Raw genomic sequence first — 26,205 nt, forward strand, 5'->3', positions numbered from 1 at the left:
TCATGCAGGCCTGTTTCACAGATCTGCTGGGAAGGCCCAAAGGTCAGTGGTGGAATCTACAAAATCTGTGCTGGCAGGATGAAGGACCTGTGCTAGCAGGCTGAGGGATCTGCACTGGAGCCAGGAAGTGATGGTCGGAAGAACCAGAGCTTCCCCAAAAGGTACCACAGCCATCCTTGGCAACACTGAGGTTCCGAGCTCCTCTGATGATCAGGATGGTCGAGTTCCCATCAGGGAAGCCAACACAGCAAGCTTTTCCAGGAGGCCAGCAGTGCACCATCTTCCCGTCCGGAACCAGGAAGCAATGCTCAGAGTGAGGACCAGAGCTCTCCAAAGTGAACTGAAGCCATTCTCAGTGCCAGCGAGGTCCCGAGCTCCTCGGAGGATGAAAACAGCCAAGTTCAACAGGAAAGCCAGCTCCCCACAGTCTCTCTCAGCTCCCCACAGTTTCTCTCAGCTCCCAACAGCCTCCTTCTTCTTCTCCAGGTCTGCCTCTTATGCTGCTGGCAACAGTCCTCAGGTGGTCCTCCCACACCCAGCACCACTCACTCAGTTCAGCTGGGGGTTATAAGTTGACCACCAGTTATCGAACCACTACACCAGTGTTTGGAAAGAAGCAGAAGGTATTTAAGGGGAACAGCTTCATGTGGGTACCCAAGCCTCGAGCCAATGACGCAGCAATAGCCAGTAATTTTTGGCCATTTTCTGTGTTCAGGCTCCGTTTCTAGCCTGAGCTGCAAATGCAGTGAACGCATGTCTGTGTATGCACACAGAGCTGAGAGCAGTCACCCATGTTGTCCTCCTGCTAACACGTTCAGGCAAGTGAAACCACACAGCAATCCAGTTCAAAGGAAAAATGGAAATGTAACCAAAAACTCATCCTGTGTTCATGAGTCACATGTAGTAGCAGTGAGCATGTTTTGTGAAAATCACATGATGGTATGGATTGCTGGAATATATTGTATTACCTTGGACAACATATTCTGTATTGGAGGAATATTCTCAACTTGGAATTTGTGTCCACTGAATATATATATATATATATATATATATATATATATATATATATATATATAAAGGAGAGGTGCTATACTTAGTTTTTCTACTTCAAAACTAATGTGTAGTTTCATGGGGACATTTCAGTGCTAAAGGGCCAATTTGTCTCTTTTTTCAAACTGGATGATTTTTGCAGTTAAAATAGCTGCTACCTTTGAGACTTAGGTGTTCTCACAGAGTCCATTCTGCTTTACATCTCCAGTGCATCTTTGAACTGATGCCCCATTCCCTGCAAAGAGCATTTTCACTCTGAGTCATTCAGATTGGGTGTGATCCCAAAGTTACAGACTCAAGTAGCCTGGATTAAATACAATCAAGATTTATTATTTCTCATATATACTACGTCCGGAAGAGATAATGGTGTCAATACAGGGGAATCAATCATCATATAGATACCAGTTTAAAGTTTCAAACAATAAAAAGGAGAAAAACAATGATTTGAAGGCACTGGAGAGAGACGGAAAGCAGAGAGAAACGGGAAGGATTCAATCAGTGAAAGAAGGAAATCATATCAGGAAACAATCATATTTTTATGTTTTCCCCACATTTATACAGATACTTACGCCGTGCTCTCCGGTACTCGAGGTGCAGCTTTCACTCTACCGGAAAGTTCAGTCTCGTCCGTCTGACGTGGACAGAGGATAGAATTCAGGACACGCACAAGCCCTGGAAAGTCCAGAGGTAAGTGGAGTCTTAAGAGAAAACCAGGGAAGAGGGGCTGCAAAATTGTACATTAAAATCTTAAGCAATTTGGCTGGAATCAAGCATTCATAAAGACAAGGGTGGAGCACGGCAGTGGGAAACTTCAAGAACTGAGCAAAGATTTAGTTTCTTGCTCACCACCACGGGGTAGATTTAGAGTTCAAGTCCCACCGAGTTAGAGTGCACTGTTAAATGCCTTTGGAACTCAGAATTCCCAGAAAGATTATTGCTAAGGAATGAGGTCTTTGTGGTAGGATTAAGGAATTTACTTTAGATCAAGTGTAAAACAAATATATGAGCAAAGTTAAAACCATCCTTCCACAAGCACATAAAAATCAGTAAAAATTTAATAGCCTGCTAGATCAAAACTCAACGCTCTTCTGGAATTCTACAGCCTTTGCAATTCAGAATTTTTTTTTTTGTCTTTTTTGAGACAGAGGCTCGCTATGAAATTCAGGTTGGCCTTGAGCTCACTGTGTAGCCCAGGCTGGCCTCAAACTCGCAACGATCCTCCTGCCTCAGCCTTCTGAGTGCTGGGATTACAGGCGTGCGCCACCACACCTGGCATAATTCAGACTTTTTAAAGGTTTTCATTTCCAATTTTAAGTATAAAATAGAAGTTATTGGATATGGGAACAAACTGGAAAATGTGATGCATATACAAGAGTCTATCAAAAGAAACAGACTTTTTGAAGATCAGAGTAGTGGAATTTGAAGGTAAAAGCCATCAAGCAGAGGAACAAACAGTCATAATAAATGAACTGATGGTGACGCTCATTAGACACATAAAATATATACAAATGAATTAAAATTTAAAAGTGAAAATCACAGAATTTGAAATGAAAAATTTATTTGGTGGGTCAAGCAGCTCTGAAAAACTAATATAATCTCCATTCTTTTTGCCCCAGGCAAAATTGCTTCCAGAATTAATATTGTAGTACCAAGTCATTATCTTTGAAGTAGTGTCTTATTGTTGTTATATCATCAAAATGCTATATAACCTGACATATTACTCATTGCATTTAAATAGTTTGTTGCTACTTCCATCGTTAGATATGCTTACAAAAAATTGCCCACAATATCAAATTTCATTTTATTTAAGAAATTTCTTGACTTTACATAACATTTAAGAGATGTTGCTGGATGAACACAAATTAGAAAAACAGCAATGATTATTTCTGTTATTTTTATTACCATTATATTTTTCAATACACATCCAAACATTGCTAAGTTTTGTAATGATCACTCACAAGGAGATTTAAATGTATTACTCTGTGTAGTCGTTCTGTGTATTCAAAATTAAACAGAGTAAAATCCAACAGCACATCAGCACTATGTTCTGAAAGAGCAATTAAAATGTCAGCATAAGCTGAACTGCACAAAATGAGAGATGATTCATCTTAGTTAAAGGTTTCAAAGCAGGCAGGACAGATGTGGTGGAGAGTTGAAAGTGTTTTGTAAACCGTCCTCCGATTTGAAAGTATAGAACTTTTCTGGATGTGTTTCCTTTTCATTGTTAAAAGGTGTTAATGCCCCCTCCCCAAATGATGGATATTCTAAAGTGTGATCATTAAGAAGCAGAGTATTCTGGAGTTTAAGAAAACGCTATACAGTTCTTTGCTTGCAGAAATTAGTAATAGAACAGGATAAAAAATGAAAGAAAACATTTGATGCCTTTATTATAACACTGATGTAATCTTGACTTTGAAATTAAAAACCATGACCGTCATCTCATCTTTTGAACTATAAATGAAAGCGTATTCCAAAGACTGATTGTAGATGTAAAACTAATATGATTTAATGCCTTCTATATCTCTGAAAATATAAGAATTAATTTAAAAAGCCAGTTATTTAGACAAATAGAATTATAATTCCAATTCTACTAATAGCTAACTACACCTCTTTAGATAAGATCTTTAACCTCTTTGTGGGTATCTTCTTGTCTTGTCTAAAATGAAGCCGGAGATTTCAGTAGATCTCAAGATCCTTTCAATGTTTTGTGACTTTAAAAATTTCCATGAAAATAATAATTTTCCAGGGATGACTTCTGGTGAAGTTAGCATACGCTTTGTTTGATTTACACAGAAATTTAGTCTGGGAGGGTTGTAGTCACTATCGAGAGTAAGGGAAACAGATCAGACTCACTCTGTACTCAAGACACTAATTGCCTCTGAGTTTGCAAAGCCCACAGTAATGTTTTCAGTACAAATACAGATCACATTTTTGAATTGTATATTACAAGTCCTCAGGTGCACAGAATACAGTCTACGCTCAATGCAAAGAACATGAGTATTTATGCTTCTCTTTTGGGATTATGCTGTCTCTGTAGAAAAAAGTTTTAAAATAATCACAGGTAAACTGACCCATACTAGGTTTAAATTATGTAATTTTGAATAGGAGGATGAGGTGGAATGGCAACTAGGCACTGAAAAAAAAAAAAGATTCATAAGTTGTAATTTCAGCTGTTATTAACTTTGAAACCTCAAGAGTTTTATTTGGTTATTTTTAAGATGAGAAACCTGAATCAACTCGTTTTTAAATCCCTTCAGTTCTAACACTGTCAGGGTTGTGTTCCATTTCACTTTGTTAGTTTGGGGCTGTTTTCCATATCGCAATTTAAAATAAAAGGTCTGACTCAAGGAACAAGCATTTTGTGAGCACCAAAGAAAAGTACGCAGTCACAAAGATGATGACAAAGTGGGGCAAAATTCAGCAGGGCTGGGCATATGCTTTCCTGGCTACAGATTTGGTAAGCAAAGTTGAGCTCAGTATAGATATTTCACACTTCCCACCAATATAGATATTTTCTATTAATTAGAATATATATAGATATTATTTATTAACATAGATAATCTATTCATATTAATATAGATATTAGATATAATCTAGATGATATAGATCTCTAGGTAATGTAGATATAGATAATGTATTAATATTACTGTAGGGATTATCTGTTAATATAGATATTTTCACACTTAGCACCAATATCAGATATTAATATTGTCTCATGGAAATGCTTACTTCTTACTTTCATGAGATAGTTTTCATCCTGCCTATGAAACTTATTTTCAAGGTGTGTATACTTATTTATAATAAAATAACTTTATTAAAATGACATTTTACCAATATTATTTTTGAGGAATTTCACATTTTCATAGGGTGTTATTCAAAAGACAACTTATTAGAAGATTATATTTCGATAATTTTTCAAGATCTGTGTTACATATAAGTTAAGAAGTGCTATCTCAAATAAATTGATTAACTTTCATAGATGCAGATACAGAGATAAAAACGAAACCTTATTTACCTTAAAGACATTGGGGCAGGATCTCGAGGTTCAATAATTGGATTCTTGTAAGTAAATCCAGTTTGAGCTGTTGGTAGTCATGGTGTTTTAACTTCAAATTTTTGCCTTCCTAGTAGAGGAATGACTCACTTAGATGCAATGCAAGAATCAGTTGTACTATTGCAAAATTCATCTATGATAGTTGATTCCTGGGAAATCATTATGCTAGTTTAGAAAACGTAATTTGCATGTGAATGACTGTTTCTTCTTGGGTGGATATAAGTGAGTTTGGAGAGGTTATACCAGGATTTTCTATTTTTCTATTTCCTCTTTTTCTGGGATGCTCTTTTTATTTATTGTTCAAAAGTGCCCTTCCTTTCCAAACATTACCATTCTATCTTGTTATAAAAAGTGTATGTTTTTGCTAAATACCAAGGTAATGTAAGTAGCAGATACATTGAGCTAGAAATTCCTCTTGCAAAATGAGCAATAGCCTTACTCCAATACTTAGAGTGATTTAATCTCAACAAATTATAGACTGAAAGTGCAGGACCCACAATTATTTCAATACTTCCATGACGACAAATTCATTGTTTAAGAATGAGGTTGTTTCCAGTCCCTAAGATGAAGCACTCTAGAAGCTCAGGCTTGCTGACCGTCTTCCTGGAAATAACTTCACATGCGGAAGAAATATTGAAAGCCTATTCTCAAGTGCTCTAATAACTTGGCAAAAAGTGCAGAACACTACACTGAGAACCCGATTGATGCTGGATTCTGAGGATGTGGTGACTTATATCTGGAGGAAAACTGTGAACTTCAATTTTAGGTTTTGTTCTTGTTTGGGGCTAGAAAAACATCAGAAAAGCCCAGAGACCTCACAAAGGGGAGAACTTTGAAAAGGCTTCTTATAACTGACGATCTATAAGTTGACACTGATTAGACTGTCAGTCTATGACCTAAAATGTACCACATCTCCCATCAGTGAGTCTGAAATGAAAAGAGACTATATCAAAACCGAAACTAAGGCCAGCAAAATATTTCTGAAGTATTCATTGCTGCAAGCTGTCTCTTACACAGGTTTGCAGCACCAAGCTGTATTAGCTAGAGATACATAACTTAAATGGTGCAGATTTACAGCACCAGCCTAAACCAGTTATATATACATGCCTCAGGAGGTCAAGGGCTTACATTCTCTTGGGTCCCTCCTAGAAGTATAATAAGTGCGAATCCCCCTGGAAGAAACACAACTTCATCTCAAATCTCAAGGAATGTTCACAGACAAAGGGCACAGCACATAAACTCTCTGGAAAAACCACTGAAACACACACACACACACACACACACACACACACACACACACACACTAAAATCAAGGTACCATGACTGAAAGGCAACAGGAAAACAAATAAAAATTTTACCCAGACTTATTTCAGAAATTTTACTTGTGTGAATTCTATAATTTTATATTCATCTTTATACTTTCTGTACTGAGGGGATCCAAAAAGGACTGATGGTATTAGCGCTCATTAGCACTGGGCAACAGCAGCATAGAAAAATTACAAAATAGGGGCTGGGAATTTAGCTCAGCGGCAAAAGCGCCTGCCTGGCATGTGCAAGGTCGTGAGTTCAGTTCCCGGTACTGGAGAAAAACTAAAAAAAAAAAGAAAAATTACAAAATAAATTTTATAAAGAGTTAAACAAGGCTGCAAGAAATGAGAAATAGTGCACAGGTTGGCACCTACCTGTAATCCTAGCTACTTAGGAGGCTAAGGATCTAGTTTGAGGCCAGCCTGGCGAATTTAGCTAGATCCGGTGTCAAAATGAGTGAATTAAAACTACCTAAATGAATAAATAAATACATGAATGACTGCAACTGGGAATTAGCTTCTTGTTCCCTGGGTTCAATCCCCAGTGAGAGAGAGAGAGAGAGAGAGAAGAGAAAAGAGAAATTCATATAAAAATCTCAATGAAAATATTTGATAAAAAGTGTTTCTCTGAGTTAGTAAACAGGAAGTTAGAGTTGAGGAAATTATGCAAAATAAAGAATTGAGAAAAATTGGAAAATATGAAAAACATGTAATTTGAAAAAATTTAAAAGATATTCTGGATGAGAAGAGAGAAAACAAACATGGTGGAGGCAATACTTGAAGTAATAACGGTAGAAAACTTTCCAGAGTTAATGGGTGACACCATCTACGGAAGATCTGTAGTTGCATCAGAAAGGTCTTCCTGTGCGTGCTTGGTATCCGTGCCTCCTTGGTGCCTGGCCCTTGGCTTTGCCTGGCTACTGTCACGATGCAGAGACACTCTGTGGCCCTGCGTGGATCCATTGCCTGGTGACCAGTTACTTGCTCGGGGGCACCCGCCCTCAGTTTGGCTTGCCAGTGCAAGGCCAGACAGCTTTGGAAGCTTCTGGCTCTTTCCGCCACCTTTTGCTTAGATGAGATGTCTCATTCTAGGAAGGGAGATAGGAGTGTTTGAGCCATTTCCAAAAGGGCAACCATGACGTAACTTGAAGTTAGACAAACCTGAATCAACGGGCTGCAGGCAACAAGAGCCATTTGTACAATGTCACTTCCTCCCCCTTTTCTTCTCAAGGACTGCTCTGAGATTCTGCTTGCTTCTTGTCTTCTCTGGAGAGGCCCCTGTGAGCTGCAAAGATAGATCAGCTGAACTCTTAGCTATCTCACATTCCTCTGTCTTACCAATCAGACACTAGAATGTGTATGCATCAACTTACATGGTGTCCTATCCTTTGCTGCCTCCCGCCTTTACCCCCACTCTCTCTGCTCTGGGGTACTGTTTCCCAAGGAAAGCACAACTGCTTAGTGTGCATGTCAGGCCCGGCCTTTTTTTTTTTTTAAATCAGGGCATTGGGGCAAAGATACTATAGAATTCTAATGCAGATTAAAGTAAAAACAAAAGCAAGACACACTTAGACTCATTAAAATGAAACTCCAGGTGCTAAAGACAAGGGGGGGCATCCAGAGAGAAAGGAGAGGTTAATTTGAGGGAAGTGACAATTGCAATAAAGATTGAATTCTCGAAGGAAGCACCAAAACAAAGAGAAAAACAAACTTAGTATCCAATGTTCTCAGGTCAAATAACTGAAAATTTAGAATATATTTCAAGAAAAATGAAAAGCTGAAGTTAAAAAAAAATACAGACTAGGAATATTGCCACCAACAAGTCAGTTAAAGAAACTTTCAGTTTATCACAAGCAAAAGGAGAGTGATTCAAAATAGAAAGTCTGTCATGTACAAAAAAATGAAGAGCAAATACATTGGGAAAATGCAAAAAGGTCTAGAAAAATTTGACTTCATAAAGAGTTCTAATAGTATAAAGAATAAAAATGATACATAAGACAATAATAAAATACACAAAATGCATAAGAAATGTAGGAAATAAGAGTTAGTGTGAGTAGTCAAATTATGGAAGGAGGGTAACAATGTTGATTAAATTTGTACTTACACGAATTTTTACAAATAGGAAATACACAGAAAATGACTATAATTTTATTGTCTTAATCCAGGAGCAAGTAAGCAATGAAAACAACTTCTTTAAAATGCTGAAACAAATGAAAATAAATTATTATCCAATAATTATTCATACAGCAGAATATATTTACAACATAAAATATAGTAAAATATTTTCAGAAAAATAAAAACTGAATTTGATACCAATAATTTTGCACTACAAGAAATGTTAAAATAATTTCTTCAGACAGAAGGAACATAATTCTCGATAAAACAGGATCTATGTAAGAAATAGTATGGGAGTGTTCCCTTTGGCCGTACATATACTAAAAAGAAGTAGCATGGGAAATAGTATACATGTGAACAAAAATAAAATACATTTATTCTCATTTAAAATTTTCTTTAAAATATAACTTAAAAACCACAGTGGTGAGATTTATAACTTATAGGGCAAAATATAACAGTAGCACAAAAAAAAAATAGCAAGGAGGAACAGAAGTAGGCTGGCTTGAGCTTTTATATTTCATTTAAACTAAATCTTATATTTGATTTAGTTTTTGAACATATGTGTTGTATTCCTGACAAGAACAACTAAAAGAGTAAAAGAGTTACAGTTAATAACCCAAAGGTACAAGGACTTGTTTACCATTGCTGTTGCCTCAGATTATTCAGCTGACCACCTTCCACCATATGACCCCACATGATTCTCTTCATTCTATTAGCAAAAGACACTCGCTCTATCCTGCCCTGAAAAATCTCAACCTGCTGTGATGTTAACTCAAACCCTCCAAGTGACATCTAGGTCTTGTCCATTCCAAAGTCTCGAGTCATTCAGGCACGTCCAACATCTGGCTTGCTTGGGCCACATTAAGTGATGAAAAATAGCCTTTGCTGCACATAAAGTGCATGATACAGTTAAGGCATACAAGTAACACAACTTCTATATTTTAAATTTATTATTATAACGTTAAAGAGAGCAAGAGGCCTACGGGCCTCAGATGGGCCTTGTGTAACGGAATGGTGAGACTTTGGGTATGGTCCACTTAGGGGAAATGTTCCTCTATGCCTGGGTAGCTGTTTAACTACAAAATAAGTTCTGTGATTCCAAAATACAATGTTGGAAAGACATACGGTGCACATTCCCACTCGAGAGAGGAGAAAAAAAAAAGAAAAAGGCAAAAAGGAGAGTTATTAAACCTGAGCAACTCTGAAGTCCAACTGGAGAAACTCCATCAGGCTGAGGAGCTCTCCTCTGTAGTCTGAGGCTCTGCCCTCTGGGTCCACAGCTCCGTCTTTCCTACCTTGTGATGTGTGTCATGTGCTTGAATCGGAATAGTTTTCTGCCTGTAGAATTTTGGGGGTACAATGGTTATTTGTTGAGTGTATATGTGTCCTTTTTTTATTTTGTCTTTTCTCTGTCCTTTATTGTTCAAGTTGGCAAAGTGTCTACTGATGCGCACTTTTGAAAACTTCGTTGCTCTCCTGTGTTTGTAATAAGGATTCACTTCATTAGAAAAATTTCCTCCACTGATGTTTCCTGCATAGCTTTATCTTTATTTTTTGTGGTTGCTGAGATAGACTGAATGAGATAATGGTCTACGTTCTGTGTGATTAAATATTTTGAGTTTTGATCTTTCCAAGGCATTAGCAAGAGCTGTCCAGCTATACCCTTGGCTTTCTCTCCAGAGTATGTTTTTAATAGTAAATCTCTTAATAATATGTCTGAGATTTCCCCTATTCTTTATTTTATTTTTAACTTCTTTTAGGCAATTCACAATCATTGTTGTGAGGGTTCAGAAGGAAACAAACAATTTTCCGGGAACATCATTCATGGAAAATGGAGGAAAAAAGCCATTACAGGGGGTTACAAAAAATATAGGCCTGTAAGACTGATCAAACAATTAAACATTAACGGTTCCTTTCCACAAAGCAATAGAAATTAGTAGTGCAATTATCTTCGCTATCTTGTGTATACATATATACGTATTTTCCCTGTTTTCTTTCTTTTCTCTTGTCCCTCATCCCGGTTGTTCTTTCCTTTTGAGCAGTTTCTTTTCCTTTCACAATATCTATTGTACCTTTTAGATTTTATTTACTCATTCAGATTCTTAAACTAGTGAGATAATACCATAATTCCCCTATCCTTTACTCCTGCCTCTTTCCGCTTGGTTTCTGTCCTTCGCTGACTCTGCCCTCTCACATCTTAGCTAAAAGCAAGCAGGACACACCTTCAACAGTGTGCTATAAATTTCCTCTGCAGAATGTTGGAGTTCACTGCTTTGCAGTAGTTCAGTATCCACATAAACATGGGGCACAACTCAGCTAATTTTTCTGACCCCCTGTAACGGCTTTTTTCCTCCAATTTCCATGAATGATATTCCTGGAAAGTTGTTTGTTTCCTTCTGAACCCTCACCAACAGTGATTTTCATAACAACATTTCCACCAAAAGCCTGTGATGATTTACATGTAATCAAAGTTAACACAGATCCTCCGCAGTCTGCTCCTCACTTCTGCCTGAGCCTTAATTAATAGAGTATTTAACATCCATATTTCTACTAACAACCCTTTAAGACAATCTAGACATCATCTCATGAGCCTCAAACTTCTTTCTGTCTTTGTCCACTGTTCAATTTCAATACCATTTCCAGGTTTATAGGCATTAGTTACAGCAGTACTCCACTTCCAGATGCCAAAACTATATTAATGTCATGTTAACTCTATAGAAAATTACCAAAAATTTACTGGCTTAAATCAACACAAATTTTGTCTTCTAATGTTGGGGGACAGAGCGTCCAAATCAGCATCATCTGAGAGAAGTCAAGGTTCTGTAGGGTTGACTCCTTTGAAGGAGGTATAGGAAAGAGGAAGATCTGTTTCTTTAATTTTTAAGGTTTTAGAGACTGTCTTGTGGGTTCTCCTTTATGTCACTCCAACGTCTTGTTTCCATCATCATAGCTGCTGCTACTGACTCTGATCATCCAGTGTCTCTCTTATAAGAAATTTTGTGATTACATTGGACCGAGATGGATAATTTGCTAAAGCTTTCCTATCTCAGTTTCATTAATACAATTTCATCTGTTGAATCCTTTATATTATTCCCTGTAACAAACTATCAGTTTCTAAGATCTAGAAAATGGTTATCTTGGGGCTGCCTTTATGCAACCTATCATAGTAGGGAGAATAACAAAAAAGATTCAATTAAAAGAACAGAAAGAAGGGAAGAAGATTGGACAATGAGAAAAAATAGAAAAATATAGACTTCAATACAAAGTATCTGTAATTATATTTGTGTATAATGGTCTAGGCCTTTCCAGCCATAGATAGAAAACATCAGAGTGTGACAAAAACAGTAAGAATCAGTGATGTACAGGCTAGCAGTAAAAAACTTTGGACAAAAGGCCATGAACAATTCATACAAAATGATAGAAACAAAAATATTCCATAGAACAGCAAGTTATAAAAATCTGGATTACTGTGTTAATAGCAGTCACTGTAATCTTGTTAAGAAATACTTGCATCTCATTTTGTGCCTAATAATATTCCTTTCTAGAGGCAAGAAGACACCAACATCTTAAATATGTATGCTTTTGATAACAAAGCTTCAAAATATATGCTAAAAAGCAAACACAAAAAATAATATTAAAAACAGGAAGAGGAAAAGGATATATTACCTTCAAAGTAGAACTGCACATACTGACAGCTAAAATCTGAACTTACAAGACTGAAGTCAGAAAAAGATGGAATGAATATATTTAAAACAATAAAATAAAAACTGCTAACCTGAGTTTATATACTCAGTGTAAATATTCTTCAAAATAAAGTAAGACAATAGAAAATATTCTCAATAAGCCTGCATGTGTGTACTGTAAACTCATGAAAATATAGAGGCATAAGGGTACATATATGAATAACAAAACCTGAATAATGACCACAGTAACAGTAATGGTGATGTCTTGGTGAGTTTAGACACAATTTTGACAAATCTCAATCTTGTAAAACTCCAATGAATTATTATCCAGTATTAGTAATTAAATACATACCTAGGTGGGCCCATTTATCAGTCAGAGGTTGGTTGAAAATTAGAAAAGCTATTGGTGTGACACATTTCATAGAGAGTGGTGATTAGTTTCTTGCAAACTTTATTCTTCCTGGCACAGAACTAGAGTATGTTTCCTATGTGATTGAGTTTTAGTCAAGATAATAAGTGAGGGACTGGTTGTACGAACTCCAAACCCGATCTACAAAACCTTGTCTGTGTGAGTCTCTGTTCTGCGGGTTACACACTGAGATTCAGCCCCAGACTGACCACTGAGGTCAGATTCTGAAGATGAAGGGAGCACTGGCAGATTATTTCTGACTCTGCGGAGAAGAGAAGAGCTCCGGAAACTTAGTTACCTAAGCTGACTGTAACATCTATGGTGTTTGAACTATTGCATGTTGGGTGAATTAGAAATTAGTGCACTCCAATTCACAGATTTTCATATTTAAAGAGAAAAATCAAGTGCAGAGACAGAATTTCATAAAATTCAACATCCATTTATGGTAAAGAATTTGGCAAACTGAACAAGAAAGACCCCTTTTTACTTTTACAAATGGCATATGTATGTATTGTTCCCCCCAAACAAAAAAATACAGAAAATATACTTCATGATAATATTGGCCTTGATCACATGGCAAGAGAAGAAAAAGAAACAAATGATATAAATGATATGAAGTCTGAAAAGGATAAATATTTAAAAAACTGTGATACTTTGCAACTAAAAAGAAATCCCTGGCTAGATTGTTATAAAAGCTTTTGTTGCAACTGGGCTACAGAAATCACTATACAAAAATCAATCATATTTCTGTGTGAAAATTTAAACCCAAAATAAACCACAAATATCTTTGCTGCCTTTTCTCATAGCCTTGGGTATTAACATAATTTAGAAATGAATATTAAAAATATTCTAACATGTCTTAGGACACTTTAAGGAACGATGCTATGAAAAAGAAAGTCACGCCGTGGTGGAAACCATAGCAGTTTCTATCAAAGTTTTTGTAAACATTTAGTGCAAACTCCATTGGGCAGGGCTGTGCATGTCTCTTTCAGTTTGTGAACTTGCTGAGCTAATTCTTATGTTAATGTGGAAGAGCCCAGGGTCAAGCATGGTGCAGATGATCCCACAGGACTAGAACATGGGCCTTTTTATACCCCAGACATCAAAGTTATAACAATTAACACTGTATGATATTCAGTAAGGGATAGACTGATTGAAGAGTCGGACAAGCTGTACAGTGCAAATATAAACTCATCAAACAAGGAAACTTGACTTATGGTGGAGCTGTTACAGATCAGTTAAGTGAGGTTGTGATAACTGTTTATTAATATAAAAAAATAGGGTACCTACCTCGTATTTCACAAAAATTCATTCCAGGAGAGTGAAAGATCAACGTGTGAAAGTTAAAAGTATAAAAGTTGCATGAAATATACTTATAAAATATGAAAAAGTATATTCAAATATACTTATGACCTTGAGGTAAGAACTAATACATTAAACAAGATACAAAAAGTGACATCAGTAAAGAAAACAATAGTGAGTATTAATACGTAAAAAGAACATCTGCATAGCAAATGCACCGTAAATGGAGTGAAAAAACATCACATTGAAGGCAATATCTTTATCATAGATGTACCCTAAACACTAATCCTAAAAATCTCCTTAGAAAACAGTTGTACTTCAGTGTATGTTGCCTCATCTAGCTCCATCTTCAGTGAATGATGCCATTTACAGGAACTTTTGTGGATTCATTGTGCTTTTCAGAGGAGGGACCAGAATTTTATAAAGGAGTCCAAGAGTGGCTGCTATTCAAGTTCAGCATCCTGTGCTCTTAGACTTTCTCATCTTGGCACGTTTGTGTTGGGTGATCACTTTATTCTGAGACCCTGTCCTTCGCAATATAGAGTACTAAGCAGACAGCGGTCTGTGCACACCGGATACCAGTCTCCAGACATCGTCAAGGATCCCACAGGATGAGAGAAATGGCAGAGTTGCCTGTGTTTGAAAATCATTATTTTACGTAATACTTCTCTTGGCCACCTCTCCTGAAAGAGTGCACAAAATAATGAGCATTCCTTGGAGTTCCTGTAGTCCTGTTTCTATAGGGCAGAAATACGGCTGTGGGAAAGACTTGTTATGTTAGCAGAATGTAAACTGTACACTACACTGGGGTTTGGAGGATGTCCCAGGGGAAGGATATGTTTGTAGTACCACACAGATTTTTCCTTCGGTTATAACCGTTCCATCTGCAGAGCACAAGTTTATTTGGTTATCTTTAAGACATTGAGAGCTCACTTTATCCTAGGACATCAGGCAAGTCTCCACAGTGCATGGTGCAAGACACAGTGTAAGTATATTTTCATCGCATTCTCTAACCCAGTGTCTCTCACTCCAGGAAGACCTAGGACTAACACACCCTGACTCGGAACTCAAGTTTTGTGTTAATATTAAAAACTCTGTAGTCTAGGATAGTGTATTTTTGCCAGGCTTCCCTTTATCTTTTCTTCTTCTTTCCCTCCTTCCTTCCCTCCCTCTTTTGACCAAGTCTCATTTTAAAGAGGATTTAATATGTAGAAACCTCAGTATATGAAGGAAGAGCAGGAGTGTTCAAAGACTCCCCAGAAGTGATGTTTACTGTATTTTGTGAAGTATCTTTGACGTGTAGAGCCCTGTGGTATCCACTTTGAAAATATTGATGTAGAAGAAAGCAATACCTCAGTGAAAATGAATATATATAAGATACACACAAATTTAGACTTCTCAAGAATTCTAAAAATGAATGAGAGATAGAGTTGTGCTTAGTGAGGAAAATTGAGAACACAGAGGGAGAAGCAAATTTGCATATATATTCAAATACACAATAAATCAATGAAAATATAATTTTTAGTATTTTGGTATTTTGTTTGCATAAGCTCATTCTTTTATTCTTAGTTTTGAAATGGACCATACAGGAAAACAATACTGTGTGTGGAGAAAGCTTAGGTATCAGGACATCTGGTTTGATTTAACCCCTGTTCTGTAGTCCTGAGAGAATCAACCACCTGCTTCAGTTTCCCTGTCTCCAAACTGGGGCTAAGAATCACGCCCACCTCGAGAACAGTCCTGAGGTTTGCTTGAGGTAATATATCTGAAAGTCATTTGTAAAATGTACTATGCCAGAGGGGTACTATGGAGTAGAATAGATTTTTGTCTAATATTCATTTTATCGACCCTAGACACTGCTAAGAAGGCAGTGATTGAATCTCTCCCTTTCTTGATTGTGTGTTGAAAGTTAAGATTCAAACATACTGTCGTTAGAATTTATAAACCCCTCATTCAACACAGAACATTGAATTGAAGGCTATGGCAGAGAAGGAAGTATATTTTGGCAGACAGTAGCTGCAGTGCAAATGGAGCTTTTCTTCATTTGCGTCGTGGTGCTCTCTATCTGCAGCCTTGTGACAAGCCTGAGGCTCCTCTCTCATTGGTAGAAAGCAGCAGGGCTCTCTGAAAATAATTTATATACAAATTGTGGCCGTTCTGAAACTAGGGCAGCTGATATCTTGGGCTTCATCTGCTTAGTATTTCATACCTGGTCCTGATGGTAGAGTTCATGTATTAAAGATTGGTTTGGGGCCTTCCCAATGTCAATGTATGCAGATGGTCCCTAGGCACAAATGCTAATGCTAAAATTGATGATTTTTTTTTTTTTTTTACTTGATACGCTGAGGTTGAAAACAGCAAGAAGGTATAAACAAGCTATGTTTACTTTTTTTTCTTTTGAGATGGATAAGTTTTGAAATGCAAATGAAAAAGATTAAGGAAATGTTATACGTTGAAATGATGGGAACTTGCTTTTCTGAGTCTTGAGTTCCTTTCGGTTAAGATGCACCTGATTTTAAAAATAAAGTTAAAGAGAATTAAGAACAATAATAATGCACTTTATTTTTTGAAATTTTTTTTTGGTTTTTGGTTTTCTTCTAGTACCGGGAGTCGAGTTCATGACCTTGAGCTTGCCAGGCAGGCACTGTGCCGCTGAGCTGAATCCCCAGCCCCCCACATATACACTTTAAAGAAAGTAGCTTTAACTTTGATTTTTATGTTGTTTCAGATGAAATTGTTGAAAAATCTTTTCTTAACATATGAAATTGAATGAATATTTCACAGGAGGTTGGTAAACAGAGGTTGAACTTTTTTCTCTCGATTTCTAATATTGTTTGTGCTGTCAATCTAAGTGTGTGAGAGTGTTGTTGAGCAATTTATAGAGTTCCAGATGCAACACATATTACTGCACTGAAAACATTTTCTCCCTTCTTTACATACCAAATACATCCAGCAATGCTTACCTTGAGTAATCCATGCTTTGATAACCTGATGATGGTTGAGAGTTACACTTTCCCGGCAATGTTTATAGAAACAAAGGAACAAAATACTGTATATTTTGTATTTGCCCTTGACTTAATTTTACTTAATTCTTTAACTTAGGAGCATATATGATTGATGTGCAACTGGCAATCTTCATTTGAATTTTGGAAGAAGTTCAATTTATTAGATTCTTAAACTGTGGCTCTATCTTCCTGAGTTAATCATCTACGTATTGAATTTTTTCAAGGTAACATTTCAAAATATTGTAATGGCCTCTCAATATATTTACCTAGTTTTTCTTACATTAATCCAAGTTAACAAAAATAAATAAATGAAGTGGGAATGGCACCATAAACAGGTAAGATTTAGGTTCCTTTTAGCTGGCTTCAAACATTTAACTATGAGGTCAGAGCGGGGCTAACGTCAGGAAATTCCTAGCTAAATGCCTGCTCAACATGTCTTCATTTGAAACAATTTTGAAACTATTTTGTCAACATTCACAGAAGATGAATTGTACTGATTTTAAAACAAGTATATATCTTAACACTGTCTTTCCTCATTTGTTTTGGCATAACCATGCATAATTTTGATTTTTCTGCTATATTCTTGACTCATATTCAAATGCCTGTTTACAATAAGTTGCGTATTTGAAGAGTAATTTATTACCAGTGAAATTCAGTGTAAGTTGAGATGGGAGAACTGGGCATCACTGTTTTAGGAGCTGACATCCATCATCATTACAATTTCTCTTGCCATTGCAGCATTCTTTCTGGGCTGAGCTTAGAGTATATATTTATTTTCCCTGATATTTACAAATGCTTCCTGCATTGCAAATTAGTGAACGTATTCACAACCACAGAGAGTTGAACCTTTGTTTTAGCGACAGTTTCCCTTGTTTGTATAGTTTATTTTGACTGCATATAGAGTTCTTTGCTTTCCTACTAGTCACATAAAAGTTTAAGGTGTCATGTATCCCAGGTTCTCCTTGACAGAAGCTTTTTCTCACAAGTTACACAGGGTTAAAATTCTGGCTTGGAAATTTGCTTGGTGTATGTCAAATCTTGGATTGTTAGGGTTGGTCAGGTCCTGAAATGCCATTTGTTGCAAAGGCTGTAAGCCCAGTGCCAAACTACACAAGGACTGGACCTAGGTGGGTGGCTGCCATAAAAACTAATAAGCAAGCCGGGCATGGTGGTAGCACGTCTGTAATTCCAGTACTTGGGAAGCTGAGGCAGGGGGATTGTTGCAAGTTCGAGACCAGCCTGGGCTACAAAGTGAACTCAAGGCCAGCCTGAACTGCATAGTGAGACCTTGTCTCAAAAAAGACAAATAAAAAAAGAAAGAAACAAACAAAACTAGTAAGGGTAGGGGACAGGACTGGGGTCAGTGGGGTTGAGACCCAGTCAACACTTTGATTTCAGGCCAGTGAAACATCTTTGCCCATAGTTCATCCCACCAGCCGCGAGAGGAGGGAAAATGACGTGCCCAGAATCACAGTATTACTGAGTGCTGCGGCTCAGACATACCCTCCGCGTTACTACCCTTGCCAGGTAGAGGAAGATACTATTGTAATTCTGTTGTCACTTGCTTGCACTGTATATTCATGAATTCTTGTGGCCCCGTGTAAACGCAAGACAAAGTGTGCTATTTAATTTTTTAAATATAAAAATGAGCAAGGTGTCTGTACAGAACAGACTGGTGAAATGAGTGGTAGGAGCTAACGGAATTTATCTTTTAGAACATGAAGTCTTAATTTCTCAGTTCTAGTTCCTTCCTTTGCAGGTTCAGCCATTAAATATGTATGTTGTCTATGTTATTGGCAAGAAAACAATGAATAATTATGAAAATATAAAATTTTTCCAAAATAGCTTTGGAGAAAAAGAAACAATTATCTCATGTATATCAGTGGTGATTTGTTGGAAAGGATACATTTAAGAAATTTAATGTTATTTATAGCAAAAAATTCACATATTTTCAGAAGCTCACAAAAGTATGTAAAATATGCATTAAAATGTCCATCAATCTTTATTCATTTCAGTGAAGATAACAATTTATGCCATTTGGGGTCACTAGGCCTTACATGGGCCATGTCTCAAGGAATTAGCTAAAAATTGAACATGTCAAAAACTAGTGTTTACATATAATTATAAGGTATGAAATTTTCCTTCACTATACATAATAATGAAAATCATTTAGCTGTGGGAGGGCTACTTAAAATACTCCTCAAATCTCAATTTAGAAAAAAAAGTACCTAATGGAAATATTTAAACTGTTAAATTTCTGCAGAGATTTTTTAAAGTGTCTCCGATTACCTGGCAAGAAACTCCATAGAATACGCATTCTGATGGAAGTGTGTGAGCCTGAAAGTTTGCCTTCCTTACATTAGCTGGCTTTTAAGCAAATCTTCTGACATAAGGAGAGAGATGAGGTTTTGTTGGTTGATTCAAAGCTGGGATAAGTTATGAAACACTGTGTTTCATCTGCACGCATTGAATTTGCATACACAACATGAAAGAGAGGAAATCACACTGTACATTGTGAGTGCATCCTTCACACGTTTGCACTGGCCATTATTTGATTTCTAGAATCTGCTGCCAAACCTGGCAAAGAGAAAGTAGCATATAAAGGGCATATTGAGTATGATTTAAGTACACCTCCAACCCTCATATGATCCAATCATTGTGCAGCCTAAGACAGGCTCAAAAGCAAAAACCAAAATTCAATGAAGAAAGAATTTCAATGTAAAGTTGGCTTATCGAAACAAGTAATGAGATGGACGTCAACTATTTAACTAGAAGAGCCTGGCCTGGCAAAGCTGGCGGTCAGCACGTTCATATACATGGAAATGTGGGGCCGGGCAGCTGTTACTGCCGATTAGTGTTTTACTTTTTCAGATGTTCCAGGATCATTCCTCCAGGTGGATTACGCTCAGGGATGTGAACACCCTGGGGCAAGTCTTCCATCAGTTTCCTATTACTCTTGAGTCTTTTGAATGGACGTGTGTGTGTGTGTGTGTGTGTGTGTGTGTGTGTGTGTGTAGGGTAGGAGGCAGTGGTATCACCTTAGAAATAAGACATGAGTTTAAAGCATATGGCATAGTGCCTAGCTCACAGCAAGGGCTTAAGAGTTAATATTGATGGTAATATTTCAACACTGTATAATTTTTTACCAGTGTTAATGGTGGATAAGGGAGGCACAGAAGGCAAAGGTCATATTTCCTGAACTTTTCTGCAAGTGTTTCCACCTTGGTAAAAATGTTTAAAAAGGTTATTTTGTCTTACTCTATTAAATTACCTTGCACATAAAATGCAATAGCTGATGCTTATAATTGGCCAGCTTCTTGGACAATTTTATAAATTACACAGTCTTACAATTTTAGAGCTAAGATGTTTTTTTTTTTTTATTTTTTAATTTTTTTTATTTTTTTTTTTGGTTTTTCTCCGGTACCGGGAACCGAGCTCATGACCTTGCACTTGCCAGGCAGGCGCTTTGCCGCTGAGCTAAATCCCCAGCCCTAAGATGTTTTAATAATGTAAATGAAATCATGTGCACAAGTGGAGGAGGACTCTGTACACTAGCCTGGCTTTATTTTGTTACCAAGTCTCATACTGTTGGTAGAGCAGGCTTTGTAAGCGGGACGCTAAGTAGTAGAAATACTTACAACGATGAACATAGTTTAACCTCTCAATCAGCTATACTTACCTGGTAACAGATATGCCCCAAAGTAAAAAATTATATAACCCAGTTATTGTCAAATGTCAGTGTTGACTGGCAAACTAAATTAGGTATCTGCAATGTTTTTCATACCTAAGTATTTTGGTTGTGTATATTTGTTAGACCATGCTTTTAACCAAAATTCTTTAACAATACTTTATATTTAAATAAATTAACATATACCTAAGGAACAAAATTGTCACTGATTTAACATGGCTTAACTCATGTATTTTCAGGGCTAAAACCAAAACTGGTAAAATAAATTTCTTATTTATTAGAAATATGAAATCAGAGTTTGTGATAAAATAAGCGTGGATTACCCTAACAAGGTGTATACGGTAATTATCCTTTTTGCCCAAAACTTGTTAAATAAGCAAGCACGTTTAAACCCCTAGTATCAGACTGTGTGTCTGTAAATAACTGTGTTTTTAAATTAGAGTATTTACAGAGCTGCTCCTTCTTTGCTTATCTGTCAGGAATCAAATTTAATGTTCTTCTTGCTCCACTGGATAACATCCAAAGCAGCAAAGCCTTTGGAAGGAATTTCACTTCCTCTGCTGGTTGAGGCGATAGTGACCTCATCAACTTCAGCAAGGAAAACTGGATCGTTCGAGAACCAGCTGTTTTCAGGAAGGGAAAAAAGAATTACTTTAAAGTCACTGCACAGTAATTTCTCTTTTACTTATTTTACATTTTTCTTTTTTGAAAATTAAAGTATACCTCCGCAAAGGACTATGGAACTTCTTAGTCAGTACCATGTCTATTTCACAAGAAAATATATCATGGGAAAACATAATGCTTGATATTTATGAATAAGAATTATATTTGTCTTTCTCAGTCTTTATGATGCAGATGAAAGGTACATATTGCTGAAGGCAGGTCTTATTTATGAAATTCTTTACGTCATTCTTAAGATACTCAGAACTTCTCCTAATCTGAGTAACAGTAGAATGTGTTATGCTTAAAGGAGGAGAATGTATGGTTTTTCATATATTCACTCTATGCTGCATGGCAGTGTTACATGGGACGATGGTGAGGGAACCGAGCAAAGCGCGCAGTGTGACAGAGGAGACCGGCGAGGCAGCGACACCAGCAGAAGCACAGCGCTGATGTCCTCCTGGGGAAGCTCTCTTTCCCATCCACCGGCCACCATAAACACTTAGCGAATGTTCTTTTCAGCATATTAATACTAAAAATATCAGAATTATCTGTGCAGTTGTGGACTTTATTTATAAATTATAAGGTAAAATAAGAACTGAATTCTTTCCTGCGGAATTCCTGGTTAATGAAGTGAATGATGGAATTTTATCACTTTCACGATGCGTTCTGTTCAGTCTGTTGAAGCCGTTTGACTATTACTTAAGTTTCGCAGTCAGTCTTATTCAGTGTGGGGGCAGCGCTAGCAAATAAAAAGAGATAAAATTAAATTCCGCTTCTCTACCAACAGTGAGTAAATCGAGAGTTGATTCCCACAAGTTGAAAATGGAAAAGTGTTTCTAAACCTTCGGTTCTCCTCAATGTCAATCATTTTGACTAACTGCAGCTGCCTTTTCCCCCCGGTATTTGGCCTTGAAAAATATCCCAGGTCCATTCATACTTTGCCAATCCCTGTGTGGATGGGTTCCCACCTTCCACCTAACTCCTCAAGAAGCGATTTCTGAAAACTTCTTCCTCCAGTGAATTTGTATTTCCAAGGCGATGTGCTTTTTGCAACAAGCAAGCCGCTTACGGGTAACAAAAGGCGTCTTCAATATTTAGGAGAGGCTCATAGAAGCCATCTGACAGCACCCAAAATTGAAGCTGAGGATGGAAAAGTGGAGAATGGCAATATCTGAATGATGCTGGATCCCCGCCTGTAGCAACTTTTCTTAATTTGATTTTCAGATGTTTCCAAATATAGGAAAACAGCCGTGTTAATGCTTACTGGGCAAAAGAGGAGTTAACATTTCAGTGTTCTCTGAACAGCCTGACAAAGCATGCAACTTAGGGAGAGTAACTTCCGTTTATTTTTGTGTGTAGGTGTCATTTAGTGCGTATGTGAAGCGCGGATAATAGGGCCAGTTTGAAAATCACTTTGAAAATGCATAGAAGAATGGAGCAGAATTGCATTAGCATGATGTAGGTTTTGGCAAGTGTACTGTAAGCGACTGTAAATAAGTGATCCTTGGAAGGTACACAAATAAATCTGCTTCCACGGAGAACTTCTATATACACTTATTAAGTGCAATCCCCTATCATACTGTTTCCCAAACAGCAGCTTTTCTTTTAGCTCCAGTGCCCTGTTAAATCTGTTGACCTGTGCTGTTATAAAACTGCTCAAATCTATTCACATACTTTGGCTGTGCAAACATCACAGATGTAAAAATCAAAATTAATTGTGTGTGTTGTGTGTAATGTAATAATGTAGACATTAAAAAGACTGTTAGGTGTTCATCGAAGTTATTTTTAATAAAAGAGAAGTTCATGTTTATTAGATTTATTCTCCAATTTTTCACAGAATTTTTGTAAGCAGAAAATAATAATATTTTTATATAGATGCATAGGTTTAAAGTAGTTTTACACTTAGGTGAAAATATAATGGAAGACTATTTCATATTATCTATGTTATGAATTCATGGATTATATTATGTCACTAAATATGTAATAAAAGTAGGTTATATATATGAATATATAATAATATTTGGGAAAATAATTGAGTACAGTTTTAAATTCTTTAAATGACACATGTCTCCTTGAAGCTGGAGAATTTTTCTATTTGTTTAATTTTGTCTGTCTCTCTTAGACTGAATTGTTTTTATTGATTATTAAAGGTATTGGAGATGCTTATGTTCCTTGATTACAAGTTATAGTCTCATATTTTATGAATTCAAATATATTTCTTTAAAGATTTCACCTTTTTTTCCTGTACCGAAATCATTTCTGCCAAACATGAATGAGATAGTTTTAAGTAGGACATCTAATTTTTCTACAAGCCAGTATTTCTCAGTGAACACTAATTTTGCTGAATTTCATGCTGTGAACACAGAGCTTTGTTTTCTTTTTATTTTTAATGATTTTTCCAAGCAAAACACTTTTCTTCAAAGCTAATAGTTAAGATTTATTTATGGAGTGCTTTCTAAGTGAGAGGTACTGTGCTAAGTAATTTACATAGGCTTTTCTGCTAGGTCCTTACACAAAATCTTTTGGGCTTTTATTTATGTACTTTAGTAAGGTTGAAATTAAGCCATTAAGGGTTTAAATAAGTTACACCACCAATACATAGACAATATTAAAACCTGTTTTTTCTCTCTATAGTATAATATTTTTAAAAAGTTCCTCATAGGATCACTGTAAAGGAACCTTGATGGTATTTTTATATGAGGTTACTCTAACCATCTTACATAATCATAGAAACACCTTTGAAACAAGTAATTTGATGCTTGTGACACTTCAAATGTAGAACGAGGGATATTCCTTAGCAAATAACAATTTGCAAATTAATTTTGCTAGACCAAATACAGGATACTTTAATGAAGATACAACATTTTTCTTCCACTGATTTGTATTAGTTCCTAGAGATAAGGATGGTCATGTGAACTGAAAACATGGTTGAGCACATGGTTGTCCTGTGTCTCATAGCGGACAGGAGGACAGGCAGCATGGATGTCTGTCTAGATGCAGAATGATCCGCACTAATGTATGCAAGAGCAAAGGACTTCTAAGCTCAGTTCTAACTCACAAATCTGTCAGTATTCTAGGCATTACATACTGCTGATAACAGTTAAAAAATAGCAAAAGTCTTCTAATAGTCACATCACAGAATAATTTGACACCTATCAAGTCTCTTAAACTTGCTACCTGTACTGTTTCCACTCAAAATTTCTAATCAATTCATATGTCTTCAACTTAAATTCTTTATTTCTTCTTAGCTGACTTTAGTGTAAAGTTTAGACTTATTGTTCTGGCTTCAGCCTTCCTTTCTGGCAAAGTCTCCTCTCATATCTCCACGTCCAATGTCATTTGGCCCTTCTGACCTTGCATCATTGGATGTCAAGTTCTCCATGTTCTCCCTCTGCCTGGAACACAATTTTCTGCCACTGTGAGTCCTGGAAGATCTATTTAAGGCATCAGTTCTTGGAATTTCTTCAGCAAAGTAAAGTTGCTCCTTTTTGGAGCAATTCCTTCAACTTCCTCAACATTATAGGCTCTAGTAGAAATTTATCATACAACATTATGACCATTGTTTTACTTCCGTGTCTCCAGTGGAGTAGTCTCACATTTTTGAGGCCAAGGAACCTTTCCTGACAATGACTGGTAAAATTGGATGTGTGCTCAATTATATGATTTCTCAAAGTTTCATATATACCATAAATGCCTGGGGCCCAAAGGAATAGACTCCGTTGTGTTTAATGCATTCTTAAAAACTATTCTAATCATTTAATTATACATCTATTTTACACAATTTTACTATACAGCTCAATAAATATTTGATGCCTTTGCAGGAGTAGACAAAAATTGTAAAAGCTAAATTAATTCCCAGGGGATATACATTTGAGTGTAAGTTATTGGTCATTTGTTCTTTTAAAAATATTTTAATATTTACAAAATAGTTGGAATGATGTATCAATATGGAGGTCTATATGAGTCTATATTAAAAAATAACCAATGTACATAGGAATAATACCATCCAACTGAAGTTTTGCTTACTGTTACTTGTTCTCTTTTCCTTCACTGGGAATAATTCAAGTTTATATTAGATGTCTACTCCATGTAGAGTGTTGCTTCAGACCCTTTGGCAAATGACCTTCATACCAAATGAAGTACTCCATACTTTATTATAAAATATTTTTTGGTTTTTTTTGGAACCTGGAGTGGAACTCAGGCCCTCATACTTGCCGGGCAGGCCCTGCGCCACTGAGCTATACTCCCAGTCCACTTTATTATAAAATTGAAGGGTGCTCTGCTCTTTGAGTACAATAGATGTTATATTTGTGGGAGATACTCTGCAATTTCAGGGGTTAATGTCTAACCTATTAATTTTCTCAGTGTACTAGCAGCAAATGAGTTTTCAAGAGCTTCCTGAGTCTAAAATCTAGACCCCAATCTCCAGCTCTACAATTTCACGAGCAGGAAGTGCCTTTTGCAGACTTTACTGTGGGTCTGATGAAACCACTGATTCTGCTGCTGTTGATAAACTCCCTGCATTACAGTCTTTAACCTTCAACAATTTTCAGTTTCAAGCAAAACCTAGCAATTTTATTTTCTGTGGGCTTCTCATTTACCCAGAGTAATATGCTGCCCTTTCCCAGGGCATATCAGGTTTTCTCAGCTTATGACAGTGAGAAAAGTGTGCCCGGCTCATTTCCCAGGACACTAGCCGTTTCACACTGCCTGGACTGGAGTTCTTCTTTCTCTAACCTAGTAGGAAGGTGCCTTTACATTTTCAATCATAACAGCAAGGAAAAGCTCAGAGAGGTGGCTAACTTCCCATTGAACTTTCTTTCTGGTCTCTCCATGGGTCTTCAGAAACAGCTACTCTATGAAGTTCTAGCACTTTGAGTACAAAAAGCTAGAGAGAGAGATAGAGATCGAGAGAGAGAGAGACAGAGA

At 36.7% G+C, this 26,205-nt stretch overlaps 1 long non-coding RNA gene across 1 annotated transcript in view; it reads left to right on the forward strand.

Annotated features, from left to right (window-relative positions):
• Positions 1–1,625: 1,625 nt before the first annotated feature.
• LOC102012658 overlaps positions 1,626–26,205 on the forward strand; it is a 36,958-nt gene continuing 12,378 nt past the window's right edge. The window contains exon 1 of the long non-coding RNA XR_260828.2: positions 1,626–1,737. This is a non-coding gene — a long non-coding RNA (uncharacterized LOC102012658). The remainder of the gene's footprint in view (positions 1,738–26,205) is intronic.

The sequence above is a fragment of the Chinchilla lanigera genome, unplaced genomic scaffold (genome assembly GCF_000276665.1).
Source record: "Chinchilla lanigera isolate Chin_1 unplaced genomic scaffold, ChiLan1.0 scaffold00020, whole genome shotgun sequence".
NCBI classification, from domain to species: domain Eukaryota; kingdom Metazoa; phylum Chordata; class Mammalia; order Rodentia; family Chinchillidae; genus Chinchilla; species Chinchilla lanigera.